This window comes from Alligator mississippiensis, chromosome 1 (genome assembly GCF_030867095.1).
Source record: "Alligator mississippiensis isolate rAllMis1 chromosome 1, rAllMis1, whole genome shotgun sequence".
Classification (NCBI taxonomy): domain Eukaryota; kingdom Metazoa; phylum Chordata; order Crocodylia; family Alligatoridae; genus Alligator; species Alligator mississippiensis.
This window is the reverse complement of record NC_081824.1, coordinates 462,892,856-462,918,952: the sequence shown is the minus strand read 5'-3', so window position 1 is coordinate 462,918,952 and position 26,097 is coordinate 462,892,856. Positions and strand designations below refer to the sequence as shown.

Genomic DNA, 26,097 nt, shown 5'->3' with positions numbered 1-26,097 from the left:
CTGAGAACAGTCTAGCTCCGTCTTCTTTCGAACCAACATAAGGAGGAGACTATGATAAAACATCCTAAGTGCAGTATCTTGGGAGGAACAGTTCAATTTTAATAGAATTAATTGTTTTTGTTTACATTTGCAAAAGGGAATTCATCCTTTTTTTTCTAATTTTATAACAATCCACAACCCCTCCTTTTGAGGTGGAACTCAACAAACAGTCGTTGGTGAAGAACTGTCCCTGAATGATGGTGTTTTTTGTGGGCTTCTGAAGTGATTTGTATTAGGCCCAATGCTATACAGTATTCTAACTGGTGCTCGGACATTAAATATAGCATTTTTGTCACTAAAATCTGCAGCTGCGACAAAGGTTGGTGGAACTACAAACAAAGATGAAGTCAGAGTTATATACTATATGCTATACAGAGTTAATCTGGCTCACTTAGTAAGCTGGGCCCATTTTAACAAAAGGATTTCTAGTGCAGCCAGGGGTAGAGGCCACACACCTAAGCCCTTGACTCTACCCACGAGCTGCCTAGTTCAGAAGAATCAGCATGGAGAAGCGGGGCAGCAGGTACTCTGGCAGGACTCTCAAGTCACAATTCAATTGCAGGCATGATGATACAGCCCATATCACTCAGCAGATGGCAAGAAGCATGTTCCTTGCTTCTTTCTGTTTCTAGATATGGCTAAAAAATATTTTTAAAGCTTGAAAAGCTGTTAAATAAGCAAATGAACTGAGCAATGGTTGTTTAAGAAATGACTGGCTTCTATGACTGTCAAAAATGTCATGTCCCAGGCATTAAGAAAATTAACAGATTTCCACCTGCCATTGCTTTGACAGGGACATCAGCTAATTTTAGGAATAAACATTTTCTTTACCACAATCTGCTCATCAATGTTGCCAGTTTAGATGAGACGTTCCCAACAAAGCTACTCAATTCCTAGCCCCTGACAAGGTTGGAGAGAATAGGCAGGTTGGTTTGGACCCAAAACTTAATTGTAGGTTAAGATCATCAAATAAAAAGTAGATGCCAAGATTTGACATAGAGCCGGAGTAAATTAAGACCCTAAAGGCCTCTTTGAATTCAAAACAGTCATTTTAGCGCATCTGAAAACCTTACCTTTACCTTTAGTACAAACCAGTAAAAGCTCAAATAACTGACTGAGCATCATTAGAGGCATCTCCATGCTTTATTTTTAAGGTCAGTAAAAGCATTTATAGTCCATTTTATGAATGCAGGTGCTGTATATGATAAATATGATATAGGTATTTTTGACTCATTATTCATGTACTGGAAAACAGAGTTGATTGGCATTATTCTAATGCTATCAAAACTGTTTTTTAAAAGAACCCACCCGCTGCTTTTTTCAACCAGATTGTTGTGGTGATCAACATATCACCACACCCAGGTACAGATTCAAGGGCAAGGATAAACCCTATCAAAAGTGCAGTGAACCAAGCCACACATGGGAAACATGGCAAAAGCACAAAAGCTCTCCCCCAAGGACAATACCAGAAATGATCAGATTTATCACCTTGCAAATGACAGCCTGGACTACCCTGAGTAGGTTATGGCTTCTCTATAAGCGTTGCGTTTAGAAGAAAAACAACGTGCTATTTAGAGTTCTTTACAAATGCGAAGGAGGTAAGAGATCAAAACGAGCACAAACCAGAACCTGACAATGCTTATTATAGAAGTCCCTTTGGATCATGGTGCTTATCATCTTGATGTGAGGAGTGGAAGATGCTTACAGCCCTTACTCAGAAGAACAGCCTTACCACACCAGAAAATGAAAAGTCATGAACAGGAGGTTCTTGTGTAAGAGTGAAAAAATGGAAAAGAAGGTAGGAAGAGAAAGCCTAGAGAGTGGAAAGGGAGAGATGCCCACACACCGGGTTGGTGGGGAGCTCCCCGTAGCTTGCACTAGTGATGCCGGCAGGGGGTGCAGTTCCTAGCTACTAAGAAGTTAATGAGCCTTGCTTCACATATAAAAACTGATTGATTCAGTCTTAAACGGACACTGAAATGTTACTATTGTAAACCAGCAGTTACCCACTTCTGTCATTTCCCACGTTGTACACCTGAGGGTGGCCACGTGCCTCGTATCGTATTTACTTAGTTTAATTTGCATGATAAATTTATGTTGGAAAACCTTATGGGCTTCTACCAGAGCAAAAAAAAAAAAAAAAAAGAGCAAAACAACTCAAAGAGATCCAAAGACATAATTCAGCATATGCAATACATATTTTTGTTTATCCAAGACACATGCTGATCTCCCAAGGACTCTGTATGAATTAGGGTTTTTTTTTTCTTTCTCTTCTACAAATAAGGGAAAACAGCAAATTCCTGAGAAGCAAAGATGTGACACACAATAACAGCATGCAGGTTGACAACACTTCTGCTTACCCCAGGCACAGGCTGAAAGCACAGTCCCATACAATGTGAACTAAAATGCACTGCTGGCAATTCTGATACGGTAATAACACAACTTGCATCCTAGACCAGCATGATGTGTTAGGTGTTCTGGCGGGCAATGTAAAAGAAAATAGGATCTATAGCTGAGGTTACAAATGCTGCACACACTCAGATGATTTTCCCTGGCAAAAGTACATTTCTAAACAAAGACACAAGGCTTTAGCTGTGTTTGCTCTTATTCCTTCTGACTTTAAAAGTGGAATTGTACAGCTAAACAACACTTTTTACTGTTCCATTTCTTTTTTATTTCCCCGCCACATATTTTTTTAAGATGATTCCACATTAGTGACTAATTGCAAGCTGATGTTCCCATATTATGAATGAGCTAGGCCGGATCTAGATTAAAACAAAAGGAGTACCCTTTAACATATGTTACCTTACCCTCCTAAAATCCCAGACAGCTGCAGTTTTAATATGAATTAGTACATGAAGGTACACCCTGGAGGGGAAATGCTCCAGGGAATGGAGAGCTGCTTATTTTATCAGAAGAGACTAAAAGAGCTTGGCTTGTTTAGCCTACACAAACAAAGGCTGAGAAGGGGTACAAATGCTGCTCATAAAAACAATATGGGGTGGGGAAAGGAACTTTTTAAGCTAATGGACAAAGTTGGCACAAGAACAAACGGTATAAACTGACTGTGAGTGAACCGGAGCTGGAAATTAGAAGATGTTTTCTACCCATCCAAAGAACAATGTTGTGGAGCTGCCTTCCAGGAGAGGTTAATGGAGGCAAAATCCTAACTGATTTTAGGCTAGAGCTCAGTCAGTTTTTGAAAGGGATTATATGACAGATTGCTTGAAACAGCATAAAATGGAACCAGATATCCTGGTAGGGCCTAGTTCTACTGTCCTAAGGCTGAATGGACAGGGAAAGTACTGCTTCCTGGCCGAGTCTAGATGTTCATTAGCGCACTTTTGCTACTGCGCATTGAAGTTATATATAACGCACTATATAAAGGCACATTAGGCTACCCGTAATGCACAGTAGCAAAAGCAAACGCCTTTTTAGTGATGCTTTACGAGCAGTAGGCTAATTCTACTGCACATTAGCCTATTAGCACTGTTTCTGACATGACACTTTAATGCACAGTAGTGGAGGCTACTGCACATTAAAGCACATATGTAACTGTGCCCCCTGTTGCGAAGTTTGAGCCTGGGAATGTATTTCAAAGGAAAAAAAAATGTATCATAGTAAAAAGTTTTACAAAATGTTCTTCTTTCTTTTGACCAGCTCTACTGCGGTACACCAAAGCTGAAAAACCCTTCAGAAATGCTCAGTTGCTACCTACTCTCCTAGAATAAATTGTTTCCCTCCAGTTCTAAATTTGGGGGGGGGGGGAGGGGTTGCCCCTGGAAAACTAAACCAAACATCACTTTTTTGCATGTATCCCCTGTATTACATTTATTGAGATGAAGAAAATACTTTTAGCAGGAAGAGTGGGAATGCTTATTTATTCTCCCTAACCCCCACTGCATCTCAGACATATAAAAATAATACTCCAAAGTTTCAAGATTGATTCTACTCCTCAGTGCAAAGCTCACTGGAAGCTTTGAGACAAGACATGATTAGAGCTTCGTTGGTATGTTTCTGCAAATCTTTTGTAACAGCGAACAGCAGCTCTGCACAAAATCCTCAAGAGCACAGGAAAGATTGATGCTGCATACTTGAAGCTCATATCAACAATAACTACAAAAAGAAGAACCAACCTATGATGGTAAGGATTTGTTGGTGTAAAATGTGCTTAGAAAGAAAGAAAAAAAGACAAAGTAAAAGTTACTAATGACTCGTGGTAAAAAACAAAACAAAACAAAACCAAACAACCTTTTTGTTTTAGTTTTAAAAAAATACCCCCAGAAAAAAAAAACCCAAAACAAAAATAATAAAAGAAAGCAAATGCATATTTAGGGGAGGTATTATTTCCCCCCATATAACAAATAATTCAAAAGAGGACCTCCCTCAGTGGACTTGCTGTGTCCAGCTCCTTGGATCATAAAATTGTTTTGTGGTCCCACTCTATGTATTTCTATTTTGCTTAAATTAATTTCAACACGAAAGATTTTAAAAGAAAATAAGAACCTACCTATATCACAAATGCCAGTGCTGCATCAATCACACTTCCATTTCAGTCATCAATAGATTTATGCTGTCTGGAAAACTGTAATGTCCTGTAATGACAAATTATGAATCATATCAAAAAAGGATTCTGTCATTTTCAGCTAAGAGCAGCAAAGAAGAGCCAGGCGTATATTTGTAACTTTCCATTTCTCCACTCGTATCTAGGTACTCTAAAAAGATAGTTAGCAAATACCTCTTGCACTAATACCTAGGTATTGCCTAATGCATAGGGAAGGGTCAGAGAACTCATATTTTAGTCAAGGTAAAATTAATTCAAAGCTAAATGTCAAACCCAGACCTTAGTTAACATGATTCAATTTTACAAGAGCTAAAGGGAGAGAAAAAAAGTCTAATTAATCATAAAATCATAGAATCATAGAAAATTTAAAGTTTGGAAGGGACCTCAGCAGGTCATCTAGTCCAACCCCCTGCTCAAAGCAGGACCATCCCCAACTAGATCACCTCACTCAAGGCTTTGCCTCGCCTGGTCTTAAAAACCTCCAAGGATGGAGATTACACAACCTCTGTGGGGAACCTGTGTTTTCCTACCCTCCTAGTGAATAGGTTTTTCCTAATATCTAACCTAAACTTCCCTTGCTTCAACATGAGACCATTGTTCCTTGTTCTGTCATCTGTCACCACTGAGAACAGCCCAGCTCCATCCCCTTTTGAAATCCCCCTTAAGATACTTGAAGGCTGCTTTTAAATCCATTTTCAGTCATCTCTTCTCTAGACTAAATAAGCCCAGTTCCCTCAGCCTCTTCTCATAAGTCATCTGCCCCAGCCCCCTAACCATTTTCATTTCCCTCTGCTGGACTTTCTCCAATTTGTCCACATAATTTCTGTAGTGGGGGGCCCAACACTGGACACGGGACTCCAGATGTGGCCTTGCCTATCCCCAATAGAAGGGAAGAATCACTTCTCTTGATCTGCTGACAATGCTTTTACTAATGCACCTCAGGATGCCTTTAGCCTTCTTCACAACAAGGGCACATTGTTGACTCATATTCAGTTTATTGTCCACTGTAACCCCCAGGTCCTTTTCTGCAGAGCTACTGCTTAGCCAATTGGTCCCAAGCCTGTACCGGTGCATGGAATTGTTCTGCTCTAAGTGCAGGACTTTGATTTGTCCTTATTGAACCTCATGAGATTTCTTTTGGTCCAAACCTCCTATTTCTCAAGTTGCCTCTGAATCCTAGCCTTACCCTCCACCATATCTACTACTCCCCACAGCTTGGTGTTACCTGCAAACTTGCTAAGGGTGAAATCCATCCCAACTTCCAGATCATTGATGAAGATATTGAACAAAGCCTGCCCCAAGACCAGCCCCTGGGGATTGCCACTTGATACTGGCTGCCAACCAGACATCAAACCACTGATTACTACATTCTGATCCCAACAATCCAGACAGTTCTCTATACACCCTACAATCCTTCCATGCAACCTGTACTTTCTTAGCTTGCCTGTGAGAATGCTGGGTGAGACCGCCTCAAAAACCTTGCTGAAGTCAAGGTACACCACATCCACTGCTCTCCCTGCATCCACAAAACCAGTCATGTCATCATAGAAGGCAATCAGGTTGGTCAGCCATGATTTCATAGAATCATAGAAGTAGGGTCAGAAGGGACCTTGTACATCTTCAAGTCCAAACCCCTGCCTGGGCAGGAGGAAAACTGAGCTCAATTGACCCCAGTCATGCAAGCATCAAGCCACTTCTTAAAGACCCCCAGGGTAGGAGCCAGCACCACTTCCCTAGGAAGTTGGTTCCAGATCCTAGCTGCCCTAACTGTGAAGAAGATCTTACGGATGTCTAATCTAAACCTACTCTCCAACAACGTGTGGCCATTATTCTTTGTTATCCCGGGGAGCGCTAGGGGAAACAAGGTCTCCCCCAAACCCTTCTGGTCCCCCCTAGTGAGTTGATAGATGGTCACAAGTTCCCCCCCCCTCAGCCTTCTCTTGTGAAGGCTGATCAGGTTCAGGTCCCATAGCCTCTCATTGTAGGGTCTGCCCTGCTGTCCTCGGATCATGCGGGTGGCCCTCCTCTGGACCCTATCAATGTTGTCCACATCCCTCTTGAAGTGGGGTGTCCAGAACTGGACATAGTACTCCAGCTGTGGCCTGACCAGTGTCACATAGAGGGGGAGGATCACCTCCTTGGCCCTACTTGAGATGCACCTGTGGATGCACGATAAGGTCCGGTTAGCTCTGCTGACCATGACCTCGCATCGTTGGCCCATGTTCATCTTGGAGTCAATAATGACTGCAAGATCTCTTTCTGCCTCCGTTCTCTCAAGAAGGGAGTTTCCCATCTTATAAGTGTGCTGCCGGTTACTACTGCCCAAGTGCAGCACCCTGCACTTGTCAGTATTGAAACGCATCCTGTTTTTGTTAGCCCACCCCTGCAAACTATCCAGGTCTTGCTGCAGTCTTTCCCTCCCTACTAGCATGCCCACCTCACCCCAAATTTTGGTATCATCAGCAAATTTAAACAGGTTTCTTTTCAGTCCCTTGTCCAAATCACTGATAAAGAAATTGCACAGTGTGGGCCCAAGGACCGAGCCCTGGGGGACTCCGCTGCCCTCTTCCACCCGGGTGAAATATGACCCATCCACCACCACCCTCTGAGTACGACCCTTCAGCCAATTTGCAATCCATCTGACCGTGTAGGCATCAGTGCCACAGTCGTTTAGTTTTTCAATGAGGATGGGGTGGGAGACAGTGTCAAAGGCCTTGCTGAAGTCCAGAAAGACTACATCCACGGCGACACCTGCATCCAATGCTTGTGTGACCCGATCGTAAAAGGCAAACAGGTTGGTCTGACATGACCTGCCCTTAATGAAACCATGCTGGTTGACCTTGAGCATCATCCCCGATGCCGGCCCAGCACAGATGTGCTCCTTGATGAACTTCTCAAAGAGTTTCCCCAGGATTGAGGTAAGACTGATGGGCCTATAGTTGCCCAGGTCCTCCCTCCTCCCTTTTTTAAAGATGGGGACCACATTGGCTATCTTCTAATCATCTGGCACCTGGCCCGAGCACCATGAGCGCTCGTAAAGCCATGCCAAGGGCCCTGCAATAACCCCTGCTAGCTCCCTCAACACCTGGGGTGGAGAGCATCTGGACCTGCTGATTTGAACACATCCAGGCCCTCCAGAAGCACTCTAACCCGGTCCTCCTCAAGCTTAGGTCTGGAGGCGTTCCCCTCGAGTCCGTCTTGAATCATGGTGGGGGAGTCCCTGTCCCTACACAATAAAACGGAGGTGAAGAATTTGTTAAACAGGTCTGCCTTCTCCTCTGGCACAACCACCAGATTGCCCAGCGTATCTTGCAGGGGCCGCACGTTTCCCAGTGCCTTCTTCATCCTCCCTATATATTTGAAAAAGAACTTTTTATTATCTTTGATCTTGGACACTAGTCCTAGCTCTATGTCCACCTTAGCTTTCCTAACAGCCCCCCTACAGGCCCGAACAGCGGAGGTATACTCCTCTTTGGAGATAGCACCCCCTTCCACCGGGTGTACGCCACCTTTTTGGCAACCAGGAATTCCCGGACGTCCTTGGTGAGCCAGGGAGGCTTTTGGGCACTCTTGCCCCCCTTGCTTCTTGTTGGGATCATCACCCCTTGGGCCCTGAGTATCATCTTCTTAAGGAACGACCACTCATCTTGGGCACTGAGTTCCCCTGCCCTCGAGAACCCCAGCGCCTCTCCCACCAATCTCCTCAACTTGTTGAAGTTAGCTCTCTTGAAGTCTAGGGCTACCACCTTGCTGCAGGCCCTTGTCACCCTGCGCTGGACTTGCCTTTGGTGAATCCATGCTGACTGTTCCTATCTGGTCCATGGTTTTCCCAGGAACTGAGGTGAGACTGACCAGTCTGTAGTTCCCTGGATCCACCTCCTTCCCTTTCTTAAAGATGGGTACTATATTTGCCCTTTTCCAATCATCCACGACTTCTCCCAAACACCACAAGTTTTCAAAGATCATGGCCAATGGCTCTGCAATCACATTGGCCAACTCCCTTATCACCTGAGGGTGCACTGCATCTGGCCCCATGTACTTGTCCACATCCAGGTTTTCTATATAGACCCTAACCTGTTCTTTTGCCACTGTTAGCTAGTCACCTCTTTCCCAAACTGTGCTGCCAGGTGCAGTAGTCTGGGAGCTGACCTTGCCTGTGAAGACTGAGGTAAATGGCGCATTGAGCACTTAAACCTTTTCCACATCGTTTGCTACTAGGTTCAGTAAGGGACCCACAGTTTCCCCGATCTTTCTCTTGTTGTTGACAGACTTATAGAAACCCTTCTTGTTACCATTCATATCCCTTGCTAGTTGCACTTTGGCCTTTTTGATTTAATCCTGCAATGCCTGAGCTATACTCTTATACACTTTCCTAGTCATTTGCACAAGTTTCCACTTCTTTTAAGCCTCCTTTTTGTGTTTGACCTCACTGAAGCATGAATGCCATGTGCCTCCTAAGGCTAGGGGGGCACAGTAACCACCTGCAAGCAGCAACAGCAGTGAGTGGGGAGCTCCCGCAGGCGGCTGCAGCAGTGTTAGCAGTGAGGAGGGGTGGCAAGTGCCAACCGGCAATCAGCAACCACCTGCAGATGCCGCCGGTGACCAGCAGTGACGGATGCTGTTGGCAATGAAGTAGGGAGGCAAGCAGCAACCACCTGCAGGCACTGCTGGCAGTGGCCAATCGCAGGGAGTGCACATGCACCCACGTGCACCCCCTATGCATCGCCAATGTACTGAAGAATTCCCTGAAAAGGGAAGCTGGTCTTCTGCCATACCTGCTAGTCTTTCTGTGCACCAGAATGTATTTGAAAAACTTCTAATTACCTAAAACATATTTCTGATGCAGGGGTTTAGGTTGTAGCCGTGTTGGTCTAAGGATACAGGCAGACAAGGTTCCTTGGGTGAATTTGATATCTTTTATTAGACCAACCCAAATGGTTGGAGAATAGTTATTAAGCAAGCTTTCGGGTTCAAAAACCCTTTGTCAGGCTAAGGAAGCTGCACAGCAGCTGCTGCGTGCTCTTCCTGGATGGAATGAAAAGTAAACAAGCGAGGGGCTGGGCTGGGCTGGGGAGTCATATTTCTGATGCATACATTTTCAATTTCAATGTGAAAATACCATCCCACGGCAAAGTTCAGCTTCTCTCCCAACAGTATATACAGGTAAGTCACTGCTTATAGCAGTTAGGATCAAAAGATACCAAATAGCACTGTGTGGGAACTGGGTTACTAAGAAGTCCCATTCCATTAGCATAAACATATATTTGGTAGTAGGTTATGGAATGAAAGCCTCTACTGCAGTGATTAGGGTATTCACCTGGGATACAGACTCATTATAGACTTAACCTTTAAGTCTCCCACAACTCAACTGAATGCCCTGAAAATGAAGCTATTACTATGGTGGGCGGAGTTTCTCTTTCTCTTCCCCCTCCTCACCATGTACACCTCTTATCTTCACATCTGTTTTTGACTGAAATTTCATCCTGTATCCAAGATCTCTTTCAAAAGACATGTTCCGTAAGAACAGGTACATTTTCCTGCAAAAAAGGTTCTTTTTTGACAAGCTGACAGTTTCTGCCAAAAAACAATATTCAGCAAATATTCAGCAAATATTCAGCAAAAAAATCCTGACCAGGATTCATATCAGTTCTTAAACATTCCTTTGATCTAAAACTAAACACAGCCTGAATTACAATTCAAACCACTATACTTATGACTGGGGAAAAAAATATACTTTTGTGAAGTGGAGGAGGGAAGAATTTTGTGGAGATGCTCAGAGAAATCCAGGGATTCACCTTTGTTGAAGTTTCCAGTTCATACTTTTCTAAATCTTTTGAGTTACCTTGGAAATCAAAACACCTATTCAGCCATTCCTAAGATCCCCATCAGTGAAAAATCTGTATACATTTCCTATAGATTTTCTCATGCTGCTACTTCTTTTTACAAATGGTGACTAGGTATTTGCATGGGATGAGTCACGCTTGAGCAGGTGTTGGAGCCTGTTTGCAGTCAGCCGGCTAATGACGGCTGTGTTTGCAGGCAACTATATCCATCCCAAAAACAGTTCTAAAAGCAGCAAGCAGCCATAGAGACATGGTCTGCACAACACGGGTGTGCTTGTGGACTGCCCTGAAATGCCCCTCATCCTGACCCCAGTTTACGATCCCACCTTCCCAGCTCTGGCTTGACTTGCAGTTGATTCCTTTAGCTTTGTCACAGACCCTACCTTATCAAAGACTGCCATTCTGGTTCCATGGCCACAACCAGTTTCTGACCACAATTTTGGCATCTGGACTCTGGTATGGCCACCAGCTCCAGAAGTTGATTGGGATGCTGCCCTGATTCCTGGCTCTGGATCCTGGCTTCCCTACAGGGCTTGCCCAGGGTGAAAACACTGTTCATTATGCCTCTGGGCCTAACTGCCCAAGTCCAGTCACAACAATGTAACATTGTTCTGTAATTTATCATGAGCATATGATCATTACAAACAAAAAAGGAAGTTATACAAATCTCACACACACACACATCTTAAATATTTCTGATCGTTTATAAAGCTGTAGGAATAAGAGGAAAAAGATTCATGAAAGCTAAAGTTTGAGCAAATTATTCCGGATTTGATTCAGCGCTCCCATGGTGACTTGGTGGTAGCCTGTAAGTACATAACCCAATGCTTTGGGTAAGATGCTTTAAGCAGCATTCTTTCTTCTTAAATGTTCTGATGCTTTGCAAAACTATTTTTCATTCTTTGCTCAATCACTAGAAATAACTCCAAATGGACGGCTGTGTTTCTTAGGACTCACTCTGGTAATTCATGAGCATTTACAACTATTAAAAACAGTTCCACCCTTGGAAAAGAACTTTGCTGAATTATGCAAAAGCAAGCCTCATCTTTCAGCTTGAGTGAGGAAAATGAAAGTGATGTTGGATATTAAGAAAACACATCAGGTTCAGAGGTCTGTAATTAATCTTGTCAGTGCATGCAGAAAGCTAGATCTGTGTGCAGAAACGCAGCATCCTGGGACTTCTCTCTCATTTACTATATAAGTACAGAGAAAACTTCGGCCATCTGGGATTTGAACCCATTACAGCAGTTGGACCTGGTTTTAGTCAAGTTCCTACTCATTGCGTATTATGCTATATACTTGGAAGCATTAAATATTTAACCAAGAGGTTCATAAATGTTGTACAGAAAACAGACTTGCTGAATACATTTTTATTAACTGGCATACAGGAACAAAAGAAAACAGAAAATTCAAGGACAGATCGCTATCTTAGAATAAATGGAAGGACAAATATTTTAAAGCAATATTTTTATAACTGATTAGTGAGGGTTGTTGATAGACAGACAGGTCGATTTATTCCCCAGAATTAAATTGCATTTTACAAGAACAACATTAGAATCATAGAAAATTAGGGTTGGCAGGGACCTCAGGAGGTCATCTGATTCAACTCCCTGCTCAAAGCAGGACCACTCCCAGCTGGATCATCCCAGCCAAGGCTCTGTCCTATGCAGGTCTTAAAAACCTCCACTGATAGAGAATCCACAACCTCTCTAGGTAACCTGCTCCAGTGCTTTACTACCCTCCTCGTGAGAAAGCTTTTCCTTGTTTTTAAAACTATTTTGATTGAAATAACATTTCCCTCCAGTACCATGGTAATGTAGAAGATCCAGACAGTGAAACAAATGAGAAACAGCATTAGGGCTTTTTGAGCTGCTCAAATGTTGATCAGTGCTAGCGCTACCTTCAGTTTGGTGTTTGTACCTGAAAGCTTGCAAAGAACAATTTTTCCAACTATTTAGTTGGTCTGCTAAAAGATATCATATTTACCTAAAGAACCTTGGCAGCTCGAGTTTGGAGCAGTCACACCTTAAGGCTAAAAACCTTCTCTGATTTGTCTCCCACCTGCACAGCTATGACTTGTCACTAGAGGATTGGCAAGCAGGGGCCTGACTAAAGAACTACAGCTGTGAGTTGCCACTTCAAGGCTGGTGAGCCTGGACATGCTTTTATCCCTGCTCTAGATGTGGGGGGTGATAGGTAGGTTGGAGGGTGCAGAAACATGAAAATGGGAGGCAGAGAGTTAATGGGAATGGGGTGGGTAGGAAATGAGAGTGGGGAAAGGGTGAGGAAATGAAGGAAGTCAGCCACTGAAGGAAAAAATGAAAAGTAAAGAAAAAAAAAGGATTTAAAAACAAATCAAGAAAAAATAAAGAAGGTCTTACGTTTTAATAAATTGGGATTTTGGATTGGGGTGCAGGGGGTGCTGGTTGTGCTTCCTGGGGTGGAACTCTTTGGGGAGCTACTTCCCCTACCCTGAGAAGAAAGCCATAGTTTGTTGGGACCCAATCCAGCCCCCTACCTTGTTCCACCCACCCTCCCAGATCTCACTCCTGGACCTCCATGTCCTGGCTACCTGGTACATGCCCTGCATGCTAACTTAATGGGGTGGGAAGGTCACAGTCCTGGAGGTGCAGGGGCGGGTGCTGTAGAGAGGCTTGGTGTCAGAGCCGTCCCCTGGGCAGTAGAGTTCAGGAAGTGGAAAGTTTGCCCACAAAGAACAGGAGGGTGAGAGAGGAGACCCTGTATCTTGGGATGCTGGAGGACTGCTGCTTGGGTAGCTCATCTTTAGGGAATAGCCACACATTATAGGAACATGAGCTGTGTAACATGGATCAGAGATAAATCTGTCCTGGAGTGGTGTAACTTTAAGCTGCCTAAAGTGTGCTTAAAACTAGTTTCAGGTGTTAATACATGGAAAATCCAGGGGTTAAGAGTTCCAAGAGCTGCCTAAAATCAATGTGCAATAAGGCCCTTAGTCTCATGTTATTGTTCATGACAAGCAAAGTACATCTAGAATGTTTCTTCTATGTCTTTTCTATTCCTCTTGTCTTGCGAGTTTTTCCATTAGTTATAGTTTAGGCCTACTGCTGCTTATTCTTTGCAAGATTGTCTATCATTTTCAGTGTGCCCTTAAAATTTGCCAACAGGTAAGTCACTCAGGCCTAGTCTACACATTTTTTTTATGCTTGCATAAATAGATTGGCTAAGGATATACTTTTTTAAAACTTCGAATAATTATACCAATACAATTCTTAATGAGGATATGGTTATACTAGTACAATATACTAGTATAATTTACTTCTTGCACACATGGAAATAATATTTATACTTATATAAATATGCCCACAGGAGGGAGTTGTACTGTTTTGAGTATACTGCAAGAAAGGTATCATCTGAAGTAGCTAGTGTGCATGCCTCTTCTGTACCTGGCCATACCAAAAATGTCTCACAAAATGGCAACTTTTAAAAATGAAGGGGTGCCATAACACAGTAAAGGAGAAAAAACGTTATCATAACTGTTATGATATGTTATAAAATGTTATCATAACTGCAACAGTATCCAAAATATACTAGGTACCTTCCCAACACATGTGTAGAACCACATGCCTGAAAGAGGATTGATGAAAGGATGTTTCTTAGAAACATCTTGTCTTGGAGTTAGTTGACTCATGTACTAATCACAATTAAAACTATTAGAAAAAAGGAAAAAAAAAAACAACCCAAAAGTGATACAACTATTTTTAATCAGAAAATGCACTACCATTAAAAGAAAAGAACAGCATGAGCACCACACTTTACAGAGAAAAACCAAAAAAGAATATCTGCTGCCACGCTTGTCTGAATTTGTTGGGTTTTTTTTAATTATTTTTCATTCCTTTTTTAAATGTCAACAAAAAGAACAGCAGGACCTGGACAGGTTACAGGGGTGGGCAAATGAGAATAGGATGGGGTTCAATACTGACAAGTGCAGGGTGCTGCACTTAGGCAGTAGGAACCAGAAGCATACCTATAGGCTGGGGAACTCCCTTCTCGAAAGCACGGTGGCAGAAAGAGATCTTGGAGTCATTATTGACTCCAAGATGAACCTGGGCCGACAATGCGAGGACACGGTCAGTAGGGCTAACCATACCTTGTCCTGAATCCACAGATGCATCACAAGCAGGGCCAAGGAGGTGATCCTCCCCCTCTATGTGACACTGGTCAGGCTGCAGTTGGAGTATTGCGTCCAGTTCTGGGCGCCGCACTTCAGGAGGGATGTGGACAGAATGGAGAGGGTCCAGAGGAGGGCCACTCACATGATCTGGGGACAGCAAGACAGACCCTACGAGGAGAGGCTATGGGACCTTAACCGGTTCAGCCTTCACAAGAGAAGGCTGAGGGGGGACCTGGGGGCCATCTATAAACTTTCTAGGGGGGACCAGTGGGGATTGGGAGAGACCTTGTCCCCCGAGCGCCTCCCGGAGTAACAAGGAATAACGACCATAAATTGTTAGAGAGTAGGTTTAGACTAGACATTAGAAGGCACTGCTTCACAGTCAGGGCGGCTAGGATCTGGAACCAACTTCCAAGGAAAATGGTGCTGGCTCCTACCTTGGAAGTCTTTAAGAGGAGGCTTGATGTTTACCTAGCTGGGGTCATTTGAGTCCAGTTTTCTCTCCTGCCCAGGATAGGGGGTCAGACTGGAAGATCTATAACGTCCCTTCCCACCCTACATTTATGAATCTAAGTCATGTTGCCACTGCAGTGTGGACAGACCCCACATTTCAAGTGGTGATGGATGCTTCCTCCATTGCACTGGCAGAAAAAAAAGCTAAAGACTATTAAACTGGAACCAGGGAAGGATTGTTTGCATTTCATACTTCAGTTTCCCTTCATATTCACATGCATATTCTGGGGGTAGTGTTACGTCAGAAATGAGAGGGTGACAGGTGGGGAGGAAAAGCATTAAAGGCATAGGCCACGGAATGGGGTGGGCCACTAGGCCCGTGGCCCAAACAACTTTTAGCACATTAATTTATATAACCCACAAATGCACAACTGCATGCAGTACTCCAGCTGCAGCCTGATCAGTGCCACATAGAAGGGAAGTATCACCTCCCTGGACCTGTTAGTCATGCACCTGCTAATGCACGAGAGTGTGGTTAGCTTTCCTGATCACTTCATCACATTGATGACTCGTGTTCATCTTGGTGTCAACAGTGACTCTGAGATTCCTTTCTGCCACTGTGCTGCTGAGAAGGTCATCCCCCAGCCTGGAAGAGTACTGGTGATTCCTTCTCTTAGGTGCAGCACCTTGAATTTGTCCTTGTTGAACTGCATCCTATTCTGTTCCTCCCACTTTCCAACACTTTTCCAGATCTGCCTGGATTCGTTTCCTACCTTCTACTGTGTTAACTTTACCCCATAATTTGGTATCGTCTGTGAATTTGGACCGAGTGCTTTCCATGCCCTCATCCAAGTCACTGATGAAGACACTGAACAGCACTGGTCCAAGGACCGAGCCCTGTGGGACTCCACTGCCCACATCTTTCCAGGCCGATACCAACCCATCCACTACCACTCTCTAGGTGCAACCCCCTAAGCCAATTTGCCACCCACCTGATCATATCATCATCTACATCAGAGCTGCTCAGCTTATCTGTGAGAATAGAATGAGATGCCATATAGAAAGCTTTTTTCCAGTCCTCTGGGACCTGACCTGAGCACCAGGAGTGCTCAAACTGCCATGGCAGTGGCTTTGCTATGACACTGGCCAAATACTTCAGACCCTTGGATGAAGATCATCTGGGCCTGCTGACTTAAACACATCCAGCCCCTCCAAGCATCCCTTCACTCAGTCAGTGCTAACAGTTGGTGTTCTGGTTTCCCTTTTGTGCCTGTCTATGACCCAATTGGGAGATCTGTCCTGATCCATGTTCAAGAATACAGAGGCAAAAAATGTGGTGAAGAGCTCAGCCTTGTCCCCCCTGTCACTAATTGCCCTAGTTTATCCTGTAGGGGTTCTATGCTACCCTGCACCTTCTTTTTACTCCCTATGTATCTGAAAGACTTTTTGTTATCTTTAATTTTTGTTGCCAGCCTAAGTTCCATTTGTGCTTTGGCCTTTCTGACTGCCTCCCTGCAAGTGCGGGCCATGTAGGTGTACTCTGCCTTTGTAGCTACCCCCTGCTCCCACTGCCTATATGCCTCTTGTTTGCCTCTAGGCTTTCCTGGCTTTTTCCCTGTTCATCCAAGAGGGTTTCTTGTCCCCTTTGTCCCCTTTCCTGCACAATGGGATTGTCTCTTTCTGTGCTTATAGGATTGCTCCCCTTAGGAATGACCACCCTTCCTGGACTCCCATCTCACCAATGCTCCTATTCTTCAGTGCCTCACTAACTCATCTCCTTAGCACACAGACGTTAGCTTTTCTGAAGTCTAGACATAATGCCCTACTGGTTATCTCTTTCCCAACCTACGCTGGAGTTTTAGGTACTTGAGTAGCTCCACTGAATTCCAAGGTGAATTTCATCTGTATAGAGCTACTCATATGCTAAAATGGTGCAAGACACCTTCTTTTTCATGGGCTCTCAACCTATCAAGTTTTTTTGTTAACAACTCTTGGCCTTGAAATCATTTCTTATTTATTTTGTGGGATGGGAAAACCATTAAATGGTCTGTTTTCTTACTTCCACAGCCATATTTAATGGCTTCCAAGTTTCTAAGAGCAGAAAAATACACTTAATGCCCTAAGACAGCAATTTAAAATAACACTTTTAAACTTTAACCTGCTCCATAATGCTTCTTCATAATTTAATTGAAGCCTCTTTTACATCATTAATTATTGAATGTGTGTATTTTCCTCAAAATAAAATTTTACTGATCCATACAATCCTAATAATTGCAGCTATGGTACATCCATCAATATAGAAGTTAACCAGCCCCAGAGTTTAAACACACAGGGGAGAAGGCTTTGCCCCAATGTTTGTTGAAATCAAATGTTGCTATGTGTTACCTGTTTGTCATTCTCTGTATCCATTGCTCTAGGAAGGATTTTCAACTACTACAGACTGCTCTGAGCTTTAAAGGCTTGATTTGAATCTAAATTTTCCACTGTGACCACAGGTCCCATACCTGAAGACCATCCATATGCACTTCTCTCTTACCATCACCACCACCACATAATAAATGGCACCAAATTCTGGAGAGTAAAGGAAGAACAAAGTGGTTTCCTCACTGTAGGTATTTTATTAGTAGAAATAGTACCAGTGGGAACATATTTGGGCACATGTCCAGGGATGCTTGAGTGTACACCACTCTCAACTGGGTGTACACCAATTATATTTATTCTTGTGTATGTCACAAGTGTTGTCTAGCATAGTGTCATGAAGATGCCCAAGGCCAAATGACTGAGCAGGGAAAACTATAGATTTTGATATTTGGTGCAGGATCAAATCACTTGCTCCAATAAATCTGAATCCTTGAATAGGCACTAGACTTCATTTCTGTACATTCATTTGCTGACCCATATGACATACAACTACTGTCAGTAAGCCACAGGCTTCTAAAATCAGAGGTGTCCAACTCACTCTGGCCACACTCCAGACTGGATCCAAATCACAAGAAGTCCTACTGGACTGGATCTACAGGGCCAGCAGCAGCTGCGGCAGGTCCTGTGGGAGCAGCAGTGGTTTATGACCATAAACAGGAGCCTGGTAGTGGTGGCATGGGTCCAGGGTGAGCAACAGCTGTATCTGCCCAGCCCTCACTCACCCCCTGCCACTAATTGTCACATCCATGAGGGTCCAAGGACTTTGAATTCTGCAACAGTTCATTTTCCAATAGCCTCCCCCCCCACCAAACATCCAGTGTCCTGATGGAGTGCTAACGGGCTGGATAGAATGATTCAAGGGGCTTTATATTTGACTAGATAGGATTACATTCTCCATCATAAAAGAAACAAACTCCTCTGTTATATCTGGTGGAAACTTGCCCATAAAAGCAAGCTATAGCTTCTTGAAAATTGAGGTCATTGAAATTCTAGGGTGATGGAAAAGTATGGCTTGCAGTTGAAGTATGGCTTGCACCCACCCTGGCGATCTTCATAGACATTAGGACTGGAAGGAACCTCACAAGGTCATTGGGTCCAGCCCGCCACCCAAGGAGCAGGAAGCTTGCTGGGGTCAAATGATCCCAGCAAGATAAGCATCCAAACATGCCTTAAAGGCATCCAGAGTAGGTGCTCGCACCACTTCTGGGGGAGGAAGCGGTGTGTCTGTTCTAGACTTTGGAAACTCAGATGGTAAAGAAGTTTAAACTTTTTATCCAGTCGAAAACCATCTTCTCAGAGTTTGTGACCATTAGACCTTGTCTTCCTTTGGGGTGCCCTGGTGAACAGATGTTCTCCTAGTTCCTGGCGCACACCCCTAATATATTTATAGGCCGCCACCAAGTCTCCCCCTGAGCCTTCACTTTTCCAGGCTGAAGCGTCCAGTGTCTCTCAGCCTTTCCTCAAAAGACTTGTTCTGGTGTCCTCTGATCATGCACATGGCTCTGCTCTGGACTCTCTCAAGCTTCTCCACATCCTTCCAAAAGTGTAGAGCCCAGAACTGGATGCAGAGCTCCAACTGCGGCCTCACCAAGGCTGAGTACAGTGGAGGAATGACTTTCTGGGTCTTGCTTGAGATAGATCAATACACGCAAGCCAGGGTTACGTTTGCTTTGCTGGCTGCGGCATCACATTGGTGGCTCGTGTTCATCATATGGTCAATCATGAGCCCCAAGTCCCTTTAGGTCAGGTTGCTAGCAAATGTAGCACTGCCAAGCCTACAGGTGTGATGTGGATTCCCCCCACCCCACCGCCCAAGGTGGAGCACCTTGCATTTCTCAGTGTTTGAATGCTATCAGGTTTTGGCCCTCCCACTTTGCAAGCCTAGCAAGGTTGGCCTGAGTCACCAGCCTATCTTCTAGTGTGAGCACACTTCCCCATAGTTTGGTGTCATCAGCAAATTAGTCAGTCCCCTTCTGATACCTGAGTCCAGATCATTTATAGATACGTTAAAAAGTATTGGTCTCAGTACGGAGCCCTGGGGGACACCAATGATTACCACGCGCCATGTTGACACGATTCCATCGACTACCACTCTCTAGGTCCGACCACTGAGCCAGTTCCCAAGCCATCAGACTGTGAGGTTGTCTAGGCCACAGTTCCCCAGTTTAACCATGAGGACTTCACGGGAGACCAAGTCAAAGGCTTTTTTGACATGAGCTCTCAAATATCCTTGCCAATAGCAGTGCTATGATATCTGTTAGTTCTTTTAGCACTCTTGCGTGCATTCCATCCAGACCAGCTGATTTGTGGGTGTCCAGTCTCTCAAGCTGTCCCTTCACAAGGTCTTTGCTAATGTTGGGTGTGGGTTGACCCATGTCCTGGCAATCCTGCATCTTGTTGGGCAAGGTGATCCCCTTAGGCTGGTGGAAGACCAGTGCAAAACAGTTATTAAGGGCATTAGCTTTTTCCTGGGTGTCGGTTGACAGCTGCCTCATTTGGTTTAGCAAGGGTTCAGTGTTGTCCCTGTTTTTCTTCTCACTACCCATGTATCTGAAGAAGGACATTTTGTTGTCTTTGATTCCCATAGCCAATTTGAGTTCAGTTTCGGCCTTGGCTTTCCTAGTTTGCTCCCTACAGGTGTGGGGCAGTGCCGAATAATCCTCCTTGGTGATGTTACCTGACTTCCAGTCCTTATATGCTTCTCTTTTCAGATACAGGAGGTCCATGAGTCCCCTATTTAGCCATGGGGGTGACACCTAAACCTTTTGCTGCCTTTCCCTTGGGCTGGGATGGACTTCCCTTGTGCTTTAAGGATCACATCCTTAAGGAGCAACCTCTTCATGGACTCCTCTCTCTGTTAGATGCTGGTTTCTCAAGGCCTCAGCAACCAGCCTCCTGAGCTTATGAAAGTTGGTTTTCCTAAAATCAAGAATTTCTGCATTGCTGACTGATTTGCCAGCTTTGTGATGGATAGCAAAAGTGATCAACTCATGATCAGTGTCTCCCAGCTTCCCTTCAATTCTCAGGTTGCTCACCAGATCATCCCCACTGGCCAGTACCAGATCCAGGAGTACCCCTCCTCTTCTTGGCCCATAAACCTCCTGGGCCAAGTAGAGTTCATCAATGCAGGTGAGGAAGCTGTGCGACCATTCAGATTTGGCAGTGTGGTCCTCCCATGAGATGTCAGAGTAAATGAAGTCACCCATGACAACCATGCACTGAGAGTGTGCAGCCTCTTCCAGGTCCTCTATAAATGAGTGGTCAAGAACTTCCTCTTGGCTAAGAGGTCTGTAGTAGATGCCTACCAAAATATCCCCTTCACCATGCTCCCCCTGTATTCTGACCCAAAGGGTCTTGTGTTGCCATCTTGAGTGCCAAACTCCACTTGCAGGGAAGTGTATTGCTCCTTCACATAGAGAGCTACCCCCCCTCCTCCCCCCTTTCTAGCAACACAATCCTTCCTGTGCAAGTTATAGACAGGTATATCTTCAAAAGCATCTTGACACCCATCTTGCTGGCATCAGCTGATCCCAGCAGTCTTTCCTACCAAAGTGCAGGGAGGCTGGACCCAATGATCTATAAGGTCCCTTCCAGCCCCTATCAGCTATAAAACTAAAGAAAACTGTGATTCAGTGATTGGCAGGATTTCTAATTAACCACCGTCATGATCACATCTGGCAACACTTGATGACTTGAGGAGTATTCTGTCCCAATGGATCTGGTAGGATCTTGTACTACTTGTCCATTTCACATGAGGTGGAGTCTTCTGGGGCTGGTACTTTCTAAACCAGTCAAGCTGGATTCATGATCACCTCACTTATAAGGAGTATCACTTTCCTCATACACGCAAAGTAGAGAATATCCATTAGTGTGCAAGTCCATTCCTTGACCCTCCTTCATAGGGATATGGATCACTGCTGCTTCTCTTTTCATGTAGCCTTGTAAACCCTACTTTTTTTCCAGTTGCAGACTTCCAGGGAATCCACTGCTTTATCTGATGAGTCTGGCGTCTCACCATGTCCATAGATGAATGAGACAATGTCAATTTTAGACTATACCCTCATACTCTGGTGACCTGTGGGTGGGAAAAGTTTACATGGGGACTTCATGACAGAGAGAGGTACTTAATTGGGTTAATCTGAAGTCAGGCAAAATATAGGGTAGAGATGCACTTTATAGACCTTCTAAATCAGAGATGTGTTTAGCTTTCATGACTTGGAGTAGCAGGGAACATCAATTGAGGAAGCCTTGTGCATTAGGGTCTTTAAGAGTCCTGTCTCCCTGGGGAAATCACAGGCCCCATTGCAGCCTGGGCATTGAGGCAAAGTATAGACAGTCAAAAAACCTGAGGCTCAGTCTATTCAATCTTCACAGGTTAGTCTAAACTCCATAGATTAAACTAATAACAAAGTGAACAGACATTCACTTTTGATTCTAGATATGTATCCAAATGCCTGCAGTGGCCCAGGCCAGAAGCCAAGGGGCGCTAGAGCATACATCCCCACTCAGCTGGAGCAGACAGCTGGGGTCAAGGCCAGCCCACCCATCCTGTGACTGAGGGTATGCAGGGGAGATGCAAAACATCCTGGGATTCTGGAGGACTGAATTAACTTGAATCTGGAGGGGATCTGGGACAGAAGTTCAATAAACCAATTTAACTTAAATCAGTGAAGTCTGATACTACATCCATCCACCTTTATCCTAAACTAGCTTGGCCATTTTGAAAGCAGTTTGTGTGCACTGATTTTCTGTTGTGGTACAGATCTGAACTGGTTTCCAATCACTTATACCAGTTTATGTGTAACTTGTCCTTAGCCTGAAAGAGAGAGCCCTTGTGGGAAAGGGCTTTTAATTAGTGATGGAGCAGACAAAACTTCTTTAGAAATGACAATCCCCCTTTCTCCCTCACCCTGTTCCTCCACACCTCCTTCCACTGTATCAGAGTTTTTTTCACAATTGTTACTGGCGTGCGCGGCCGCACAGAGGAGCTCATGCCGCACTGCCAGGTGTGCCTGCACGGCTGCACACACCATGAAGCTTGAGGGGAAAGCTGCTCCTTAGTAACACTTGGTGCAGTCAAGGAGGACAGTGTGTAGTGCAGCCAGTATTGAGCCCTTTGATGTTTAAAGAATAATCTGGAACATTTCCCAGACTCTACATCTGCCCATCTAATTTAGATTCCAGTAGATAAGACTGAACAGGGAAGCTACAGGGACAATTAAGTACCTTAATACCAATACTATACCACTTTCACTCACTATCAAACCACTGTGGACCATCCTCTAAAGAAAATCAGACAGATGGCTAGATGGTCAACAAATACATGCTGAAACAAATCTTCTAGATATTCGCAGTTTAACATGTGCTACTGTTTATCCATCTGTAGAAAAAGCCACCTGCCAGTTGTTTGAATGATATAACTGGCTGAGCATTAGTAAGTACTGAACAACACCACCGCTACAAAAAGTTATACACAAGGTATGAACGCTGATGCCTTCTGCAGACAAAAATTGCAAATTAAGGCTCAGAAGAAAGCAATTTTATGTTGTCAGAATATTTATTCATGACATGCATTATCTGTACGATTCAGAAACACACGTATACACACCTCTACTATATTACAAAATTTGCTGACATGATGTAGAAAAGGCTGTAACAGCACAGAATCTGTGCACTTTCTTTGCTACGGCACTCTGGCAGGAATACATGCATACATTTCAAAACTAGTTATATAGCTGATTGTCAGCGATTCATTCTCCAGCAATTCTCCTGTATATCCTTCATTCAATTAACCCCAGAGCCATCAACATTCAAAGACAAACGTGAAAATAAAAATCTGTGCAGCATGCAATGGAAGTAAACATCACTTAGCAATACACACATGTAGGGTGGTAATCATACCTCCCTGGAAAGCTGGACTGGCCTCAAATCATAATTTGATTGGTAACATTAGGTATTTTTTTTTCTGTTCCATCACAGATTACATATTTTTGTAGAGCTTCACAGACCCTCCCACTTCCACTGCACAGAGAATTCAGCAAACACTCTCCATGATCTGGTTTGAAGGCACTTTGCAAACCAGAGATGCATGAACTATTTGTATTTTTATGGATGATCTCCTATTTACATTCCTATGAGCACAAGCTTCCTCATTCAATCATAACTTTCCCTGACCTTTCAGCATTACTTGAGGTTTTGCAGAAGCCTAGTATTATGTAACTAAGCTGACGTCAAAATCTATGTTCCATTTGTTTTTTTGATATATAGTCAAAAGGCAAGGCACGGCTCACATACTTGGGCACAGATACACTGCAGCATTATGTAGACATATGCTAGTAATCTCTAAATGAGCTCATTCAGGTACTAGAAGCATCATAATAATGCACATTGCTTAATCCAGGCTGATTTACCCTCCTGAGAAGCAATGTAAATGGAGTCTAAGTGAAGCATCATGCTGACGTGGCTAGACTCATAGAGGTCACTAAGATAGCTCTAACTTTTCTATCTTTAGGAAATAACATATGTTCACTTATTACCCATCTTTTAATAGGCCATTTTTTGGCACTCATGGGGCATGTCTACAGGAGACACTGAACGGCAAATTAGCAGTTTCCTGTGAAGTAAACACGTTGGTCTACACATGCATATGCTTACTTCACAGTAAATCTTCCTAATCCCAAATAAATTTGCTACCTGCAAATGCAAGCTGCAAATGTACTTGGCATTAGTAATGGCACTATAGTGCTCATGTAGATGCCTGGCTGGGAAATAAATCTGTTCCTGGTCAGCTGTCTACCAGGGGGCAGGAGATAGCACCCTGCCTCTGGGAGCTGCCTGCTGCCAGGGCGGGCTCTGACCCAGGAGCCCAGGGGTGGGGGGAAACTATCTCCCCCTGCCCCCCCTCCCCCCCCTTCCCGGCAGTATGGAGCACCAAGCTTCCTGCTCCCAGATCGTGGAGCAGGCTGGGAGATCCTTATCAGTCACAAGGCTGGGCTGGGAGATACCTATCTCCCAGCAGCAGCTTCATGACCGTGGGGCCACTGCTGGGAGATGCTTACCTCCTAGCCTGAACCCTGTGAGTGCGGGACTTGGGCTGGGAGATGAGGCTCTTCCACTCCAAGCCCTACAACCATGGGGCTCAGGCTAGGAGGTTAGGGTCTCCCAGCCCAAGGCCCATGATCACCAGGCTCAGGCTGGGACATAAGCATCTCCCAGCAGTGGCTCCACCATCATGGAGCTGGCACTGGGAGCTCCCTGTTGGTGGGGGCTGGGGAGCTTGCCCCCCGCCCAGCTCTGTGAGTGTGGAGCTGCAAGAGGGAACAGGCTGGGAAGGAGGGTGGAGGGCACAGGAGGGTGCAGCTGTGGGAGGAACGAGCCCCCTGGCCTGTTCCCCCCGCAGCTTTGTGCTCAGAGCTGAGTGGGGAACAAACTCCCCACCCCACGCTTTATGATCATAATTGCAATAGTAGAGCAGGGGCTGGGATCTCCCTGCATTGGGACAGCTCCCCTCCCAGCCTCATAGTCTGGCGACTTGAGGGTGACAGTTTCCAGGCAGCTCCAGGCTACACAGGAAAGCACGTGCAGCCTGCAGGTGGCTGGGGACTGTCCTGTTTCAGGCAGTCCCCAGCCAGCTCCAGGGTGCACATGCAGACTTCCCCAGGCAGCTGGGGGCTGGCTGGGAACTGTCACGGTCAGAAGCAGGTACCAACCCCATGACCCAATTTAGGATCAAGACATAAGGCTTAGAAGAGCTGCAGGGGTGGGGCAGGTCCCAGCCCCCTGCCTTGATCTGCCCATGGGGTAGCTAGTAGTGAGATAGCTGCTAGCTTCCTCACTGGCAAATCAGGGCAGGGGGCTGGGACCTACCCCCCACCCCTGCAGCTTTTTCCCCTGATTGGAGAGCCAGGGCCATGAGCTCCCTCCTGGAGGGGCAGAGGGACATTGCCCCCACGGCAGCAGCAGACAGCCCCCCAGGGCTAGGAGACAGTTGCCTCCTGGCCCAGTGCTCCCTGCCAGCCTCTGGGCTAGCACCAAGGGGAAGCCTGGAGCTCCTCCTGGTGACCACATGGGTGTATTGCAGTGCTGTAAGGAACTGGGAGCAAATCTGCTCCGTAATCCCTACATGTGTATGTAGACACCTACCCCAAAACCCTTACTGTGCAGTAGCTGGAGGAAATGCACACAAGATGCTGACTGCACAGTAGCCAAAAAATACTGTGCAGTACAGTGTCACAGGACAGACTGTGCTAATTTGCTACCGCACAATATTACGAGGCTACTGCATAGTAGCATCACCTAAACTATGTTTGTTGGTGCTACTGTGCAGTATCTCTAGTTACTGTGCATTTATTGAGTTCTTGCAAATACAAGTACTAAATAAATGCACAGTAATGACTGTGAAGTAGTATCTCATGTAGGTGTGTCCACTCAGTCTCATGACAGCATTTAGGATGCAATAACAAAACTTTCAAAGTCCAGACAAGGTTTCTTCCATAATGGTATGTAAGCTGCAGTGTGCACACATTTGTTCAGTTTTGCATTCTTGTATTACCCTCTGAGTACAGATGTCAGCAGTGCAGGCTCTAGACAGCTGAGAGTTTCTCTAAGAGCCAAAAGAGAGACCT

At 44.8% G+C, this 26,097-nt stretch overlaps 1 long non-coding RNA gene across 2 annotated transcripts in view; it reads right to left on the bottom strand.

The window, feature by feature from the left end:
* LOC109284626 (uncharacterized) overlaps nucleotides 1–26,097 on the bottom strand; it is a 1,607,267-nt gene that overhangs the window by 972,526 nt on the left and 608,644 nt on the right. For both annotated transcript variants that reach the window (XR_009459873.1, XR_009459875.1), the window contains one exon: nucleotides 4,550–4,634. This is a non-coding gene — a long non-coding RNA (uncharacterized LOC109284626). The remainder of the gene's footprint in view (nucleotides 1–4,549; nucleotides 4,635–26,097) is intronic.